This window comes from Pteronotus mesoamericanus, unplaced genomic scaffold (genome assembly GCF_021234165.1).
Source record: "Pteronotus mesoamericanus isolate MK-2021 breed Mesoamerican mustached bat unplaced genomic scaffold, CSHL_Meso_final contig_24, whole genome shotgun sequence".
Taxonomy (NCBI): domain Eukaryota; kingdom Metazoa; phylum Chordata; class Mammalia; order Chiroptera; family Mormoopidae; genus Pteronotus; species Pteronotus mesoamericanus.
Window position 1 is genome coordinate 4,142,099 of NW_026555100.1, and position 15,212 is coordinate 4,157,310.

The window sequence follows — 15,212 nt, forward strand, 5'->3', positions numbered from 1 at the left end:
GGCAGTTACGAAGCCTAAGAGAAAGGTCTGGGTAGGAGACACTGGCATGAAAATTTTAGTTTTGATTATGACTAATGGGTATGATTAAATTCATTGAGAGATGGGGTAGGAAAAAAGCAGTAGAAACCTTAGGAGCATTGGTGTTTTAGGGGCAAGCAGCAGAGGAGCCAATGAAGAAAACTGACCAAGATTGGTCTGGAGACTAAAAGAAAACTCAGGAGGAAGTACTTTCCTGGAAGCCAAAGAGGGAGAGCAGTGGGTGAAAGACGAAGTGCTCAACAGTGTCACATCCTGAGAAGCGGTCAAGTGAGGTAAGACAGAGTATGAGTCACTATTATGTAATAGCTTAAAACTACCAATATTTTATTATCTAAGTTTTCTGTGGGTCAAAAATTATGGAATGGCTTAGCTAGGTGGTTCTGGGTCAGGGCCACCCATGAGGTTGCAGTTAAGATGTTGGCCCAGACTTTAGTCTTCTGAAGGGTCAACCGTGCTAAAGGATCCACATCCAGGATGGCTCCCTCATGTGGCTCTTGGCAAGAAGCCTCAGTCCCTCACCATGTAGATCTCTCCATGGGGCTGCTTGAGTGTCTACATCACGTGGCAGCTGGCTTCTCTCAGGCCAGGTGATCTGAGAGAGAGAGAGAGAGACTGAAGCCATCATGTCTCATATGTTCCAGCCTCAGAAAACATTTCTGCCTTATTCTATTTGTTAGAAGTGAGTTACCAAAACCAGCCCACACTCAAGAGAAGAGGAATTATGTTCTACCTTTTGAAAGAAGTATCGAAGAATTTGTGGATATATTTTAAATCACCGCAGTTGATCTTCTGGTCACATTATTTATATCTCTTACACAGAAAATACACTAACTCCCTCCCCAAACCTCCAGTCTTTACAGCATCAGCAAGAGGTTTCTCAGGCATAGTTCCTTAAGCGCAGCAACACCAGTACGACTGCTCTTGATCTGAAGGCCATGAGCTGAAGAGACAAGCTGTCTGCCCCCCACACATGCACACATGTGATACACACAGGTGAGGAGCTGTGGAAGGGTGGAGTAGAAGTGAAGTTCCCTGGAGCTGAGATGGTCAAAAACGACAGATGAGGCAAGGTTGTTGGCGCTGCCGCCTACACATCCAACACAGAATGGCGGGACAGACACAGGTTGTTTCCAGAGATACTTAAGTCACTAGGATGACAGGTAAATAGAGAACTGAGTCAGGTGCCAGAGTCCTCAGGAAACGCAGGGGAGTGACCAGGAAGCTGGTCATACAGGAGGGCAAAACTGATGGCATGAACCTCAAAGGAGATGATTTTATAGGCAGGTGGAAGAGTGAAGAAAGTAGCCACCCGTCCCATCCCTAGGTCCAGCTTAGCCCAAAGTGACGGGGAAAATGCAGAGAAGCTCCTGCTCAAGAAGCTTGAGTGGCTCCCATTTCCTCATAGGATATAAGGTCCCTGATATGAGGAAGACAGACCATGATCCTCCTTTGCCTTCCATCACGGCCAGGTTTCCTACCTGCCACCTGTGCTCGGTCAGGTCACAGACTATTCCCAGCTCATAGGCAGTGATTTAGTGTCACTGCCTTTGTGTCTGCCACGCATCCTACCTAGAATGCTTCCCCATCCTCACCATTTTGGGCTAAACCCTCTAAATCCTTTTAAAGCCCATCTCAAATGTACTCTCAACCAGGTTTTTTCTCAATTACTAGCTGCATGTTCATTTTACTTCCTCTGAATTCCTATGGCATTTGTTACATTATGACATTTATTTCATATTTTCCTAATATTTTATGAAAATTTTCAAGCTTACAGAAAAGTTGACAGAATTGTGTAAGGAACACTCATATAATCTATTACTACCTAGATTCTACAATTACCATTTTGCTGTATTTGCTTTATCTCATGTTTATCTCTCTATCCATTGATCAATCCATGTTACTTTTTTCTGAAGTATTTAGGGGGTATCACAGGTATCAGTACACTTCACCCTTAAATACCTCAGCATGCACATCACTAACTAGAGTTGAATATTTGCTTATTGGTTTTTTAAATACCATTTACTGACATATCATGTTTTTAAAGAAGGCCTTCACAGCGTGGCGATTGCTGGGGGGAGGAAGGTATAAGGTGACTAAATGATAAAGGAAAAAATATAATAAAGATTATATATTAAAAAATAAATAAATAAGGCCTTCCATTTTCCCTATCAAACTCTTAATAGTGGGAAATATTTTTTACTCAACTCTACCCCTACCCACTCACCCATCCAACATCTAATAATGAGAACACTAGTAATGATAAGCACAATCAAAATAATCATGGCTAAATATATCAGGCACTTCCTTTGTGCCAGGCACTGCTCTAAACACTTCAAATGCTTTATATAATTCTTATAACAACCCTATGAAACAGGTACTATAAAGATACCTGTTATACCTGTTACAGACAATAAGAAACAAACCTACAAAGATTAGGTGACTGGCCCAGGATGAACAGCTGGTGTTTAAAGTGGTGGAGAAAAATTTAAATCTAGCTCCGAGTCCAGGGCGTATGCTCTTTACCCCCATTCACATTGCCTCCCCACTGTCTAAGCCTTACCCACTGAGGGTGACTAATCTCATTTATAGAACATTCAAAGCATCTGCTGCTTTGAACCGTTCCTGTCATTACCTGTTAACAGAGATTTTCAAAAAAATTTCCCAGTAAATTTGTGGAGAAGGTATAAGGCTCCACAATGAAGAAAAAAAAAAGAGGGGGGGGAGAGAAGCTGACTTCTCCAGACTTGTCACTGGGTCGCTGCTGACAATGTCTCATGACTCACATCCCACGGCTGCCTGCAGCCACTGTGTGGCTGCCCTGTGTCTCTGCGGCTGGTGTGGGAGTCAGCGGAAGGAGGGTGAGGGAGCGTTCTGAGGCCTGGGAAAGTCACAAGGGCAGCTTGGCTGGCAGCCGCCTGGACACTCAGTACAGAGGGAAGCTGATGAGGAAGCCAGAGGGACAATGGGCCATTGTTTCTGGCTGTAGGAGGTTGGTCAATTTGACACTGGGTGACCCACCATCTCTCCCAGCAATAGAAGTTCTCCTATATTTTGGTTGGAAGTAAAGCAATCAGATTTCAAATGATTCACATAAATATCTTGAGATTGGGGGCAATCCTAGGGCTGATTATGGCTGTAAGTAATCAGTGATTAACTTTGACGGTCACCCTCTTGCTCCAATCTCCGCATCACATCCCTTCCAGGTGGCACAACACTGAGTGCATGGCTCCCCTCTTCCAAACCCCTCCATAAAGCAACCCATGCACCAGGTTAAATACAGGTTAAAGCCCCCCACAATAGGACATAAACCTAACTTTTTAAGCACAGAATTTTATTGAATACTAATTACACAGGGCATTAATAGAATTTACATGTGTAGAAAGAGCTCTATAATCAAATAGGTTTGGGAACTATTGGATTGAACCAAGGTTAATGGTTAACATGTGTCTTTAAGTGGAACTTCTCAGAGCTTTGAATTATTGTGCATGATTAATCTCTGAAAGCAGAGACCAATATGTCCCCAATTTTTTCAAGACAGATCTTGAGACTAGAGCTCCATAGAAAGTGTGCTATCTTAAATGTCATTCTCAATATAGCTACCCCTGAAATTTAATCAGTTCTTCTAACCTATCATGGCAGCCATGAAAGTGCACAGTTCATATCTGCTGCTGTGCGGAGCACACCAGAATCACCGCTCCAGCTGCTGCCCCCCGGATCCAGCGAAGCCACACAGGCGGCTCCCAGCAGAGGGCCGAGCATGGTGGGGACACTCAGGCAGGTCCATCCCTGCAAAGCCTGGGACTCCTTAAGCAGGTGACTTCAGCTTGAGGAAGTCCCTTCACCTGGCCGAAGCTTTCTAAGAAGCACACTATAATCTGATCTTTGTACCCTATCTTGCCTCCTTCGTGTATCAAAATCTGAAGCTTCTCCTGCTTTTTCTCCTTTGTCCAATATGGGCATATCCTTCAATAAACTTCTTGCACCTTTAATTCCATCTTAGCATCAGCTGCTCAGAGGATGTAAACTAGCACATGTATGTCAAATGTTTTTCTAAAGTCTATCCAGATCCAGCTCCTTCTTGGAGCCTCACATCACTTTTTTTTAAAAAAAGGTTTTATTTATTTATTTTTAAACAGAGGAGAACCAAGGGAGAAAGAAAGGGAGAGAAACATCAATGTGTGGTGCCTCTCACATACCCCGTACTGGGGACCTAGCCTGTAACCCAGGCATGTGCCCTGACTGGGAATTGAACTGGTGACCCTTTGGTTCACAGGCCAGTGCTCAATCCACTGAGCCACACCAGGCAGAGCCTCATGTTGCTTTTATGGTGTCTGACTTTTACAGTCTGCACTGAGAAGCCTCCTGGTAAGGTAGGGAAGCTCATGAATTCTGGAAGACACTGGCTCAGGTTTGAATCCCAACTCTGTCACTTACTAGCAGTGTAACCTTAAGGAAGTTTCTCAATAAGCTATAAAGTGGGGGATGGTATCCCTGTCTTGCAAGGCTTGCAGGAATAAAATGGAATACTACATTTAAAGCACAGAGCATACAGCAGGTGCTCAATAAACAGAATGACTGCAATCATTCACAGTCATCTGTGTTTTCCTACTTTCCCCTGTTAGATTATAAACTCTTGAGGGTGGACAGTGGAATGGCCTTTTGCAGAAGGAAAGGAGTATCTCAGAGAAGAGGGGCAGAAGAGCCAATCAGGAGAGCCAGCCAGTGGTACAGGAAATGTAGATATTTAAAGTGTATAACATATGTATAAAATAGAAAATGTTTATAAAATAAACATTAGATATGCATATGTGTATATATACATAATATTTAAATATGAGGGGAGACCCAGAAAAAAACGGAATTATCTTCTGGAGGGCAGGACCCTAGTAGTGCAGGCTTCCCCCGCCGGGTGAGTGTTCTAGGAGCCCATCTGTATCAGTGCACCAGCTGGCACTGCTGTAAGAGGCTGTGTTCATTTTCAGTGAATTTTTTTGAAGACTCTTTCAACATGTTTGCCCATTTCATGATGGGTGATTTATGAATGCACCTGCCCACACCTCAGTGAGTGTTTAGTGGTTTTTGACCAAAAATGGCATGACCCCCATACCCCACCCTCCCTATTCACCTTATCTTGCCCCAAGTAACTTCTTTTTTTTGTTTCCCTGATGAAAAAAAAGTCCTCAAAGGGAAATGTTTTGCCAATGAGGAGGAGGTGAAACAAAAAATAGAAGCAGCACTAAAAGGCATAAAAATCGACGAGTTCAAAAAGTTTTGAGCAGGGGAAAAAATGTCTCGACAGGTGTATTGCATCAAGTGGAGAGTGCTTTGAAGGTGATTGAATTTTAAGCATGTAAGAATAAACACAATTTTTTATAAATAAATCCTGGGGGTTTTGCATTCCCCGTTGTATATAAAAGAACCATTATTTCTAAAATAATTGGCTAGAGAAGGGCCAGCAATACCAAAGGCATGCCCCCATATCAATTTGCAGAGGTTGGCACTATATGCCCTGTAAACATAACCTGGAAGAGCTATTTTAGTAATGAAAGCCTCATACCCAAGTTCAGTGCTACTAGAAAAAAAAAATGAGGGGACACAATTAGAATATCCAGAACCAGGGCCCTCTGCTTTGTTCAGAGTATTTATTGCCTTCTCCTTCAGTTCAGGAGTCTAACTTGGTGGGAGAAACCACAGCCCAGCAGTGGTGTCCCCTACAGTAAGCTGTTGCAGTCTTTGCAGGAGGAAGTACTGGAATTCCTAGATCTTCTGCCTATATGCCTGGCCTATGGCTCTGCCTCTATACGGCTCAGGGAAGGACATCACTGTCCCAGGAGCCTGACGTTGCTCTCCGATGGGAGGACAGGCCTTCACACTCACCAGCACACTAAGGACCTCTTCGTTCTCCCAATAGGTAAGTGTGTTCATATGTATCAAGGTGTCCTCCCAGGTAACACCCCTTTTTAAAAATTTACTGATTTTTAGAGAGAAGGAAGGGTGGGAGGGGGGAGAGAGATTGAGATTTGTTGTTCCACATATTTATGCATTCATAGGTTAATTCTTATATGTGCCCTGACTGAGGATTGAACCTGCAGCCTTGGTGTATCAGGATGATGCTCTAGCCAACTGAACTATAAGGCCAGGGCTTAACACCCTTTTTTTCTAAAAGGATCACCCTCCATGACCAGTCTGTATTTTTCTTCATTTAAGGACCTTATACCACAGGAAAGCTCAATGCGTAAGATGTGTGTACAGAAGTGGGCTCTTTTTTTCTTTTTTCTTTTTTTTTTTGAGGGCATGTTTGAGAGTCAGGGCTGTTGCTACAGCTTCCCAATAAGCAGAAAGCCACCAAGCTCACGAGGTTCAAATCTAGAGGTCAAAGTGTACCAGGAACACCTCCTTCATCTCCTCTAAAACAGCATCAGCTTTCTCTGAGTTTCCAGCAATTTTATGAAACAAGCTACAAAGACACACCATTTGAATGAATCATTCTGCTGTGTGTGGTGCCTAGGACTTTAAGTACACTTAATCCAGATTAACTAGGTCCAACTGACAAGAGTTGATTTGACTGAATCATAAAGTACATTAAAAGAAATTCAGTTTTATTACCTTGAGGATCTAGCAGAACTATGCTAATAAATTGCTCCTCAGTATATGTCTTAAGGGAAATATGTTTTAATGAACAGATAAGAATATTTTCTAATTCAGTCCATCAGTTGTTAATATGGAAAGGGTTACTTGTCAGATGTGCAGTTACTTGAAATGCTTACTGTTATTCATATCACAGTATCTTAGTTGGACAAACCCTGTGTTTATAAACAGTATAATACAAACTATCCAAATTGTCATTTCTTCAAAATTAGTGAAGTTCCAACGAATGTCACAATGGCTCTGTTAGCATAAAATCCAGTCACTGTACTCATTACCCCAAAGGAACAGTCAGGTTTTGCGTGGGCTATTCTTCCAGCCAGGGGGCCACCCCATTCTTTCAGATGTGTGACACACATTTCTTCCTCTCTCACTTTCTTCTACAAATGTTTACTATGCAACTAGTATGTGTCAGACACTAACCTGGTGACTGATTAACAATCAACAGCCTGTCTAGAAAGGGAGATGAACACAAACAAGTGGTGTAAAGTGCTGTTGGTGCGAGGATTACTAAGGGATCGAGGGCAGAGGAGTTACAAAGGAGTCGGTGCAACCTGAGAGCACCAGGAGACCCTCAGAGTCGGACAGATTCTTAAAACTGGAGGGTGTGTCTTGCAGCAGACGAGGCGGGGAAGGGCAGCACTTAAGGAAAGGTGCCAGGCATGACACAGCATGGCATGTTCAGCAAACTGCAAGTAGTATAGCAAGAATGGAAGTTACAGCAGATGGGATGTTAGGGGAGGAGGCAGAGGAAGAGAGGCCAGGTTAGAAAGGTCAGCTGAGGCTGGATCACAACCTACTCCAGACAGTACCTGCTCAGGCTCTTCTTCCTTCATGAAAGTACATCAGCATGACATGATGAACACGTGAAGTCCAGGTCAAGGGGAGCATGGACTGGCTGTGCTCAGTACTGGGCCCACATCTGGAGTATATTTAGGATAATGGCGACAAACTGGGGAGCATCAATGAAGTGTGTATGTTGGGGGAGGGATTAATCGGGTCCCTATTATTCCATCTTGGCCACAAGCAGAAGTCTTTGTGCTTTAATTTAAAAATTTTGAAAGCCTGTATGTTGGTCCATTTAATTTCAGGCAAAGCAAAGTGGGAATGCATCAGTGACTCACCAGTGAGACTGCATTTAAAATGCAGTAGACTCAGAGTCAAGATCAGCCTCATGAAAACAGACTTCAGGACAGTATGCAACAGGTCATTAGCCAAGAAGGCTGGAAAACCATACTCTGACCTCTTAAAGAAGAGGAGCCAGGCCTTTCAAGATATGTAGACCAATGGGAAGGGGCTTTAGAAATAAAATTTAGGTATATTTGTTATCTATTGCCACCTAACAAACCATACCAAAACTTAGTGGCTTAAAAGAATTTATGCCTATGATGCTGTATATTGACCAGACAGTACTTTTCCTGGCCTCCCTTGGGCCTACTCACACAGCTCCATCAGCTGGTGGGTCAGATGGGGACTGGGCTCAGCTGGGATAGCTTGGCCAATGAGAACAAATTATTTAATCAAGGCTAGGTCTCTCTCAACTTTGGGCCAATGCCCTTATCATCATTTTGGAATTTTTTAAAAACTGATTTGAGAGAGAGAGAGAGAGAGAGAGAGAGAGAGAGAGAGACATCACTTTGTTGTTCCACTTACTTATGCATTTGCTGGTTGCTTCTTATGTGTACCCTGACTGGAGATTGAACCCAAAACCTTGGTGTATTGGAATGACACTCTAACCAACCAAACTACCCAGCCACCACCCATTTCAGATGTTTTTGCTTACATGTTCTCATTTAGCATTCTCGAATGCCATCATTGCTTTGTGAATTGATGCATTATCTGCTCCTGAATATCTTTACAAAATAGGGTCATCAGATCTAGTTCTGGTCACCAGAGAAATGAGTTCAAGGTGGAGTGGAGGAAGGATAAAATTGTCCCTACTCAAAGATAACAAGATTGCCTACCACTATGTAAAAAATCCTAAGGAATCTACAAAAGAACTTCTAGAATGAATACATGAGTTTGGCAATGTCACAGGATAAAAGGTCCACATCCAAAAATTAATGTATTTCAGTTTACTAGTTAAGTACAATTGGAAGCCAAAATTAAAAGATGAAATGGGATCAAAAAGCTAAGCATGAGGCTTAGGTAATAATTTGTATCAAACTTCAATTTACAGAGAATTTTCACAACCACCTAAGAGGAGCGAGAGCAAACCAGGGAGCTTTGCAAACCCCTGCATTCTCACTCCACCCCATTCTGAAACGCCCTTAGGAGTAGGGACCTTAGACAAGTTCAGGTTGTTCTGACCACCTCCAGAGAACCACTGTGACTAGAGCATCAGAATCACCTAGGAACCTGTTAGAAATGAAAAATTCCTGCTATCCCCGGATTCAAACTCAGGAGGTAGGGTCTACAGTTGTTTTAACTGGCCAGGTGATTCTGATGTATGTGCTGTAGTTTTTTCAAGACAGCAACTTCCGTAGTGCCTATGACTAAGACATACAGGCTGGTGGAGGTTTATGGCACCCTCTGCTGGTGCCCATCTGCAAAGGCCAACTACAACCAAAAACAACTCTTGAAACTCTAGATTGTCAGCCTGTGGATTTTTTTAATCAAGTGAATTAAAGAAAAAAAAAAAAAATCCTGTTTCCTATTACATTTACTGCTGCCCTCGGTCCATCACAGCATTTGAGAGCACGATGCATTCTTGCTGTCTCTGCCGCAGTTTTCGTTTCCTTGTGTATCCTTCATTCTTCCAGTTTCCTAATAAAGAACCCAAAAGAGCTTGATCAAACTTTCAGGGATAACAGCCTCCCAGGCCACGCAAATTGCTCCACACAGAAGGGGGTGGGTGGGTAAGGCCTTCTCTGCTTTGGCCTGACAACAGTGTCACTCTGGCTACAGTGGAGATGTGGGATACAAATGTCACTCCCCTAACCAAAACCAAAAGCCTTCACTGGCCTCCTAGAACAATTAAAGCAAAATCTAGTTCTCCCCCGCCCCTGCCACCCCCGCCCCACCCCGCCCTAGACTGGGCTTTTCCACTCCATGGGGACTTAGAGTTCCAGGAGAGGACAAGTTGACAGGCTTCAAGACTTTTTAGACCCCAAAATCTTGTTCTTATCAGGACCTTTGAGGCCTGCATGATTGGGGGCCTGGCTACTTTTCCAAGTTCACTTCCAATCACTCTTGCCCTTGCTCCCTTAAGCCAGTGTCCTCTTAATTGTTCGTGGAATTTGCCAATCCTGCCCCAGAGGCCAGTGCACTTGCTATTCTCTCTACCCCTAGATATCCACATGGTTCCTCCCTCATTTCTTTCAGGCCGCGGCTCAAATGCCACCTCTGCAGAGGACCTTTTAACACTCTCACTTAGCAAGTGCTTCCTGTCACTATCCTTTTATGTGCATGTGCAAGCACACGCGATAGCACTTATGGCTACCTAAAGAGTAAATTCAACCATCCCAAGGTCACCAGGAGCACACTTTGTTCAGTTTTTTAAATTAAACTTTCTGCAGCAAGAAAAACTAAACACCAAGGAGAGGAGTGGGGAAATCTCAAGTAAGAGGGTGTTAAAATGGGCTTGAAGAGGATTTGGGCTTGTGTTAGGGGATTTTTACAGAGGGTTCAAGAAAAGAGGGAAATGGGGTGCTATTCTGGATTGGGTATTTTCAGAAAGTTGGGGCAAGTCTGTGTTACTTACACATATTGATTGGTAGAGAGGGGTATATGCTTATTTTTGTGTTGCAGTACCTTCAGGCCTGATTACAAGTGAAGATGGTCCTTCATGCTAACCAGTCTTTCAAAACATCTTTCAAACCTCAAGTCCTATGCATCTACAATGGAGCCCTGTATCTGGGACAAGTAAATTTGGGTCCTTAGAATGTCTCATAGGTGAGGGCAGAGTCAAAGTAGCTACTGGTGGCAGACAGGTATTAACAACTTTTGCAGAATTTTAAACAGTGAGAGCAACTGAGTTCTCTAGACTCTCCCCTAAACTAGGCAGAACTTAGCTTCCTTCAAATCCTCTGGGAAGACAGTTAGAAAAAAACACTATTCTCCAATGGCAAGCGATGGCCAGGTTAAAGATTATGCCACAAATAAAATGGAAGATACCTTCCTTGATCTGTTAAATTATCTTCCTTTTCTCATTCAACATTTTAGCCATATGTGTTTTTAACAAAATATATGATATAGTCAATTCATTTAAGACCTCCAGAAAGATTTGCATACCAATTAAGTTGTCACCATTCCTTCTATTTAAAAATAATTGCTGGTTGGAGCGTTGTCTTATAGACCACAAGGTTGCAGGTTCAATTCTCAGTCAGGGTGTGTGCCTGGGTTCTGGGTTCAGTCCCCAGGTGGACATGTAAAAGATGTGATCAATATTTCTCTCTCACATAGATGTTTCTCTCCCTCCCTCCCTTCCTTCCTCTCTAAAGTCACTGGGCATGTCCTTGGGTGAGAATAAAAAATAAAAAACGTACAAAGATTTAAAAAAAAAATTACTTGCCAAGGCCAGTGTGGCTCTCTTGGTTGGCGCATCATTGGGTAAATTGAAAGGTCCCAGGTTCAACTCCCGGTCAGGGCATATAACTAGTTTGCAGGTTTAGTCCTTGGTGGGGCATGAACAAGAGGCAACCAGTTGATTTTTCTCTCCTTGCCTCTCTCCCGCCTTTCCCCTCTCTTTAAAGTCAATAAGCATGTCCTTGGATGAGGATAAAAAAAAATTTCTGCAGCTTATGTAGAAAGGGAATTAAGATATTATCTAAAAACCTATCAGATTGGCAAAAATAAGAAAATTCAGTGATACATTATGGTGGCAATGGAGTGGATTAACAGGAAAACTCATACATTGCTAGTGAAAGAATAAATTGATACAACTTCTATTGAAGTCAATCTGACAATATCAAGCAAAATTTTAAACGCACAGAGCCTTGGACCCAACAACTTCACTTTTATCAATTTGTTCTACAGATAAACTTGCACACATGCAAAGTAACGTGTTATATTTATTGAAGCATTGTTTGAATAGTAAACAATCTAAATGACCAAATTTCAAGGAATGAGTAGCAATGGAATATCATGCTGTCATTGAAAAGAATGAAGCAAATATTATTCTTTACATACTTGTATGGAGAGGGCACTAATATATATATATACGTGTAGATAGATGTATAGCGGGAGAAAGAGAAGAGCAGATCTCGACATCAGAGAGCTGGCCTGGGACCATCATTTGGTGTTGTTAGAGGCAGGCCTGGCACTCACAGTGAGGCCTTACTCTTTTTCTGTTGAACATAAAATACACAGAACACCAAGAGCAGACAAGAAGATTCGTGACTATGATAGAACAACACAAAAAAACAAGACTACTCAGTAGGAATTTCTTTTTTTTATAAGTTTTTTAAAATGGAATTTATTGGGATGACATTGGTTAATAAAATTATATAGGTTTCAGGTATATAATTCTATATCATCTGTATATTGTATTATGTGTTCACCACCCCAAGTGTCCTTCCATCACAATTTATCCCCCCTGTACCCTTGTCTCCTCTCTCCACCCTGCTCACAGTAATAATTTCTGAACACAGACAAAAACATGAACATTACTGAAACCGCAAAATGACCAAATATGCCTCTATCCTGGCTAATATGAGTAACTGCTTTTTCTTTACCAATTATAACGTTAGCCTTAATTCATTCCTCCTGCCTTATTGCTAAGATTAAGATACCCAATCATGAAATTGCCCCAGCATTCTGAAAACATCCATTCCAGAGCAAGTTCACATTTCTTTAAAAATTTCCCCCCAAACCACCTAATCTAAACCCAAATTATAATGTCTTTTCCAACATCTTTCAAATGAGATGCCCTGTAATTCCCACGGCATGTGTTCTCCCACACTGCAATGAGCAATACACCCAACTTATTCAACTAAGGCATGCTGTTGGAGAGGAAGCAAAACCGTGTGTGTGCGCGCGCGCGCGTGCGCATGCTACAATTTGTGCAAAATATGTAAAAAATTTAAAATTTCATATTTGTTTGCATATGCATAGAATACCTCTGGAAAAACAAACTGGTTAAAATGGTTGCCTCTTGGAAGGAGAACTAAGGCTGGGGCACAAGGGTAGGGCAGAAGAGTTTTCAGTATATATAGTTTGTTATCATGTTCATAAATTATTTACTTAAAATTAATAAATTTTTAAAAAGATAGTAAGACTTGCAGGCACCACTGTGGAAGCAAAAGTGAAGAAAATTTACTCTTGCCTGGATAGTTAGGCTTATCAAATTTCTGCCTGTAAGATTTCAACCATGTTGAAGTCCCTCAAATTACATCACTATTGCCAAAATGCTGTCCAGCTAAGCCTCCAAAATCAGTCTTTGTGGAAAAATAGGATAAAATTTCATGTACTTTGACATCTTATTGATGAAGGCTGCTGATAAGCCTGTATCAAAAAACCATTAGGTACAGGTATTCTCTTAAGAGTGGGATCCAGGGCTCTTAGGGCTGGAATACGAACAGGTCATGGTGGTTTTGTATTTCTGGCTCTCGTAGGGAGCCCTGTCAGTTGAGAACATATGGTATTTAAATATCATGCTACTCTAGCAGAGGCCTTGGAGCTTTCCTCTGGTCTTGTCCAGTTAGAGCTGAGGGTGATAATTGAGCTCCTCTGAGGCATTATACAACCCCAGCATCCTCCTCAAGTGTCCACCAGAGCCGGCTCCCACCCCATTTCTTGTCTGGCAGCCCAGCGCTCTAACAGGTGGGTTAGCTGCACAACCATGAGACAATTCTGGATACAAGGTGTGTTATATATCCTAACTTCATATTACACCATCCAGTAGCAATTGGCAGCTCATTTATTTGTTGTCTTGATTTTCTTTGACTTGGGGCAAAAGCCTCCTACAAGTTAGGCCTAGTCCCTGTTCCTTGACCTACTATCTTGGGGTCTCTAGTTTTCCTTTCATCTCCAGTGATCTTTTGTGTACTTTCCATTATCTTACCTCTCTCTTTTTGACTTAACACTTCTGTCCTGTACCAATTCCTGTTTTACAGAACTACTTCTACTCATCTCCACAACTTAGACCATGACAACAGGCATTCCCAGTGCTCCATTTACAAAATCAAACGCATACCACATCAACAATTCCCTAATACATACACAATATATCCAGATTTTTGCATAACAATTAGAACTCTCTAAGCTTTTCATCAGGTCCTCATGAAGTACCCTTCAGGGAGGGCTCAGTTCAAGTTTCACATACTTAGTGAATTCTTCTTGGACCCTCTGTCACCAAGGAGCCTTTCCTCTCTCAACCTATCATGAAGTGAAGACAATAAATTTATCTATTGCCTCAGTTGGTTCCAAACATTTCCTTCCCCTATTCTCAGCCATTTTTCCCCCCCAAAGGGAAAGCCAAATATGTAAAACATCTACTCTGGAAGAAAATGATACCAGCTCCAGCTCCCTTTCCCTACCCCTGAAGATGTTCAGCCAAACAGTTTTAAAACTGCTGGTCTATTCCACCACTGAATGTTGTTAGCTACCTTTTTTATGTCATCTTCCCAGCTAGATTATTAATTCCCTGGGGGCACAGGCCCTATTTTATTGACCTAAATTCAACTATTTCAGCAGTATATACCAGGTAGTGGGCCAGTAAGGCCATGGTACTTCCATAATTTGGCCCTTAATACAACCTATGATACAGGCATTCCCACCCCCCTTCGTTTTACACACAAGACTAAGTGGGTCTGGAAGAAATGTCCCAATTTACTCAGTCGCAGAGACGTAACTCTTACCTGGGTCCTCAGAGTCTAAATCCAGTGTATTTTCTATTCCACCAACAGCCCCTAGGTCTGTTCTGTATTATTCTTTTCCAGAGTTCCTGAGAGGAGATCAGCTGGCACCAGCACGAGAGAGGCTACAGTTAGTAGTAATCACGGTGACAAGGTCGGTCACTGATTAAGCTCATATGGTCCTGCACCTGTGACAATGCTTAATGTTCCAACTACTCTGTGATGCTGGGCTACTGGGCTACTCCTCACAACTGGTTCCCTTCTATTTCTGTTCATCATGTCCAAAGCTGACCTGATAGAATGATGGCATCTTCCTACATAACCTACATTTAAATTAAATAAAACAAACACAAACTTCAATGTGCCCAGGGATAAGTAGTTATTTGCTTCCCTTCCCTCCCTCGAATACCCTCAGGAAGATCATTTTTCTTTTCTAGTTTATAGAAAAAGGGAAAGGGAAAATGTCTTATCTAATGGACAACTAAGAATGAGAAAATGCCAGGGACCAGACACTATATTAGGATTTAAAGTTGCACGGCCCAGTCATTTGCAAAAATAAAAATTCACTGTATAAAAAAATAGGCCTGTTGCATTAACAATACAGAGACAATTAAATGAGACAGTAATTAAACTTTCAAATGTTTTATTTTTAGTGTTTTAAAACATTTTAATACAACAAAGATATAAAATAATATATATTAGTTAAATCTGAATTTAATTTAGAATCAAGAT